Raw genomic sequence first — 5079 nt, forward strand, 5'->3', positions numbered from 1 at the left:
TATAGTATAGAATAGAGTTTATTCAGGGCATGGGGAGGGGAGTTAAGAGGGTAGTAGAGGCAGAGAAAGCCAGAGAGAGGGAGAGAGTAGAGAAATAGAGGCCGGTCGTGACCACTTGCGGGGTGGGGAAGGGAATGGGTAAAGAGGGGGAGAGCAAGAGGGAGCAGGAGAGCAAGAAGCAAGAGAGAGAGGCAAGAGAGCAAGATAGGGAGGAGGGGGTTAGCAAGCAGCCCCTTTTATAGTGGGTCAGGCCTACCTGGCCTGACCAGGTAACTGTGGGGAGGAGCATGGAGTTTAGACAGAATGCTAACACATACATACACACATACATACATATATACAGACCTACAGACAGACACACACAAATATAGTCACTATGTGCAAGTGCTACACATATATGAACACACACATACACACAGATACAGCTTTCTCTACTTAATTCTTTCAATAAAGCACTTACTCTTTGACAAGGTAAACCTAGTGAGTAGCCCAAGCTGAGCTGAGAAGAGATATCCAGGAAGCTGCTCACCTCAACAGAGGCAACCCTGCCACGCTTGACCAAGACACCTGGCAAAGACCATGGAGGATGAGGAGAGAGAAGATTCTTGAGGACAATTCAGCTGTGCTACCTAAGAAAAAGTTCTTTGCCTTAGGACAAGTGGAATTTCCTCCCATAGTGAATTCCCTACAAAGGGGTGGGGAGTTGGCTAACTAAAAGCTAAGTCTCTCCCCAGGCAAGTCTGAGCGAGACTGCCCTTCCCCCCCACTGCCTCTCAGCTCTCCCCCACCCCACCCCCATGCTTGGGTAGCCAATCTCTAAGGCTTCTTGAGCTGCCCTCCCCCAGCTTTAGCTGGCACTTAGCCCTTGCTTTAAAAGTATTCCTCACAACTTGGCTCTCAGGATAACTAAGCTGGAGGAGAGCATGGCACCTCTGCTTTCTTTCGGTGTCTGCCTCCTGTGCTCTGGATCACCTGGCCCCTTCTGCATGGACATTAGTCACTGAAGGTGTATCCATGTAGATACCTAACATACTCCAACAAGTCACTGTCCTAAAGCTGGAGTCCACTTTAATTCTAGGGCTAGCAAGGTCTACAGGCAGGACAGCCCAACCTCAAACAACCACAGCGATTATGGTGGAGAGCCTAGTCCTCCTATAGATCATCCTGTAAGACCCAAGGTCTACCATGCAGGATCAAGGCAGAGGCAATGACAGGCAGGGACCCACCCTGGCCAGAACAGCTGAGTTTATACCTACCTTTGGCCGTGTCCTGATCCTTGGAAGAACACAGGCCTGCCCCTAAAAGACAGTGGTCCCTTTAAAAGGCCAGACCCATCCCATAGTGTGCAGAGATCAGGCCCCACCTCTTGGCAGCTCTCTCTGGAACAGCGTTAGGAAGCTATTAGTGCTGCTAACAGCAGCTCCTGATTTATGGTCCTAACCACTACCTGGCTCCTCCATGTTCTCTGTCACGTACTCTTGTCTTCAACTAAATCACATGATGCGAAATTTCTGGCCACCCTGAAAAGGTCATATTTCTTTGTGTTGGGGGAGTGACCTAGAGACTGCTCATGGAAAATTTTTCTCAGAGATATTCCTCCAAAGGCTGTTCTCTGGAGTTCCCTCCCCCACACCCAAGCTTACTCCTCTTCTTCTTCTCCTTCAACTCCCTTCTCCTTCTCCTTCTCCTCCTTTTTTTTTTTTTTTTTTTTGGTTTTTCAGAGACAGAGTTTCTCTGTGTAGCCTTGGCTGTCCTGGAACTCACTCTGTAGAACAGGCTGGCCTCGAACTCAGAAATCCACCTTCCTCTGCCTCCCAAGTGCTGGGATTAAAGGCATGAGCCACCACCACCCAGCCATGCTTACTCTTAATTCAGCTCCTCTTTGGCTTAGAGGAGGCCTCTCCTTCCCAGAAGGCCCTACCCTTGTTCTCTCTCAAGTGTACTGTCCCTTTGTCTCCTCTCCCCACTCCGAGTCAGTAACCCCTGCTGCTGTGTCTCAGTTGTTTTATTTTGAAAGTTTTTTTTTTTTTATGTGAATGGGTGTTTGCCTGCAATTATGTACATGCACCACACACATGCAGTGCTTACAGATACCAGAAGAGGGCACCAGACCCCCCCCGGAACTGGGAGTCACATACAGTTGCCATGTGGGTGATGGGAACGGGAAGCTGTGCCCTCTGCAAGCACAGCCAGTGCCCATGTACCATCTCCTGCCCAACACTCTTCCTCCCACCACCCTTTCTCCTAGTAGACTGCATTCTTCTGAAGGAGCCATTCCTCAGCTTCGTTACAGACCGACCTCTGCTCTTTTATTATAGTTAACAGTTCTCCCTCTACCTAAGCCTAGAGTTCACACCAGTATCCCAAAGACAAACTTCGGGTCACTGAACCCCTTTATCTGTTCCTGTTCTCAGTGAGCACTGATTAGATCTTGTTTCTCTGCTGTTCACCATTCCCTGTCTCTTTAATTGGTGTATTTGAAGGGTTGGCTGATGGGTGTGGGGCATTTTGCCTTATAATCTGGCTACATGGCAGTTTCTGTCCCTAACTCCCATCCCCACCTTGAATGCTATTGCCCATGTGTCAAAGACACAGAACAGCACTATGTCCTCAAAGGAGTTGGTGTGGGGAGAAATCCCTCTCTTGTCTGTTTTAGGTCTGATCCCACTGTTCACATCAAAGGTCTCCACCCAACTCCCCAATTTATGCCCAAAGCAGCCTTCTTACCTCAGACCTTCAACATGGAAGTCCTCAAGACAGGAGTGTAGAGGTGTGCATGTGTGTCTGTGCACCCGTGTGTATGCAGTGTACAGGAGCAGCAGAAACTGGAAACTTGGTGTTGTGCACACCTCATCTTCTCACTGACTTCATGAATGTACACAAGCAAGCTATTTACCCAGGCTCCTCCAGGGTTTTTCTGGCCCCAAAAGACTGACAGGATTCCAAGTTGCTCCAAGATTCAGAGACTAAAGCAATCAGTATATATCTAGTTTTGGAAGTCAGGTTTAGTGGGCTACTATTTAAGGCTGTTCAGTGAAAATGAACAGTGCCCCCTTGGGGCTGCTGCTAAGACATTCCAGCCTGACATGCTTTGCCATCATCTGACTGGAGGGCAAAGGTGCTTATTAAGAACAAGCCAAGGTAAAGGACAGAAAGAAGAAGGGGTCCTTGAAACCTCTCCAGGAGATGAGTGAAGAAGGGTGACTTGTCTTATCTTCCTTGGAGACTTGGTGGTAAAGGGCATTGCCTGTATCCCAAGGCTAATGTCATGTGGTCCAATTCTTGCAGTGTAGCAAAGGAAACAGGTTGGGCATTAATGAAAATGGAGCTCCTATGCCCTCACTGGACCGCTCCTCTGATGCCTGGGAACATTTGGTAAGAGCAAGAACCTATGAAGACCAAGAGGATAGGGGTGGGTTCTGCTGCTGTGTGGCCTCTGGGATTAACAGACCATAAAGCAGAACAGTGGTTGCCTGGGGCAGGGGAGGGGGTGAGAGAAGGGAAAGTGTGAATGGAGCTCTGTCGGGGTGATGGAGAAAAAGGGGCCATGGTGATCGCTGTTCAATATTATACTTGTACCCAGTGTCTCTGCATTGTATCAAATTCTGAATCAAGAGCCCAAGGCCAGTGAGATGGTTGAAGGCTAAGAGCGCCCACTGCCAAGTGTGACAACCTAAGTTCAATCCTAGGAACCTATATGGGGTGAAAAAAACAACTCCCAACAAGTGGTCTTCTGACCTCCACACGTGAGCTGCGGCATACAGGCTTGTGCACATGTACACACAATCAATCAATCAATCAATTAATCAATTAATAAAAAGCTTAAAGACTATTTTTAAAGGGGCCAGAGAGATGGCTCAGTGGTTAAGAGTACATACTGCTCTTCAAAAGGAATTGGCTTCAGTTCCCAGCCCTCACACTAAATAGTTCATAGGGGATGCCTGTAACTTCAGGTAATCTGACCGTTTTCTAGCCTCCTTGGGCACCTACACACTTCACACACACACAGACATAAACACAAATGAAAACAAACAGGGAAAACTATAAGAATTAAAAGGGCTTTTTCATATCTTAAAGGAGAACACTTTGCCTAGTATATCTAAGGCTGTGAATTTAATCTCCAGCACTTAAAAACAAAATATAAAAGGTTGAGCTGCCAGGGAAGCTGTATGGGACAGCAGAGGGTCCAGGGCGGCGTGGACAGCAGTGGGTCCAGGGCGGCGTGGGCTGCAGTAAGCCCAGGGCGGCGTGGACAGCAGTAAGCCCAGGGCGGCGTGGACAGCAGTAAGCCCAGGGCGGCGTGGACAGCAGTAAGCCCAGGGCAGCGTGGGCAGCAGTAAGCCCAGGGCGGCGTGGACTGCAGTAAGCCCAGGGTGGCGTGGGCTGCAGGCAGAGCCCAGGGCAGCGTGGACTGCAGTAAGCCCGGGGCGGCGTGGACTGCAGTAAGCCCAGGGCGGCGTGGGCAGCAGTAAGCCCAGGGCGGCGTGGACTGCAGTAAGCCTAGGGTGGCGTGGGCTGCAGGCAGAGCCCAGGGCAGCGTGGACTGCAGTAAGCCCGGGGCGGCGTGGACTGCAGTAAGCCCGGGGCGGCGTGGACTGCAGTAAGCCCAGGGCGGCGTGGACTGCAGTAAGCCCGGGGCGGCATGGACTGCAGTAAGCCCAGGGCCGCGTGGGCAGCAGTAAGCCCAGGATGGCGTGGGCTGCAGGCAGAGCCCAGGGCAGCGTGGACTGCAGGCAGAGCTCCGAAGGTTGTTGTTCCAGCTTCAAGTGCTGGGTGCTGACGTCTCAGCTCTTCAGGCTGTTATTTACAGCTCAGCCTCACACGTGTTCACTCAGGAGTGTAGGACATAATTGTTGCCTGGCTGGAACTAACTGCTAAGCCAACCCCGACATTAGCACAGCCTCTCTTGCCTCTTGTTTGTTGTCTGGTGGCTGAGGGAGTGACAGGTTGATTGCAAATCTACTTCTCTGACATCTCTTTTCAGAGCTGGCCACCAAAGACAAAGGCTGGCAGGGTGGTTAGTTTGGTGAGAAAGTGTGTGCCTAGTGTGTGTGTGGCACCCTGGGCTTGATACCCCCC

The sequence above is a fragment of the Mastomys coucha genome, unplaced genomic scaffold (genome assembly GCF_008632895.1).
Source record: "Mastomys coucha isolate ucsf_1 unplaced genomic scaffold, UCSF_Mcou_1 pScaffold13, whole genome shotgun sequence".
NCBI classification, from domain to species: domain Eukaryota; kingdom Metazoa; phylum Chordata; class Mammalia; order Rodentia; family Muridae; genus Mastomys; species Mastomys coucha.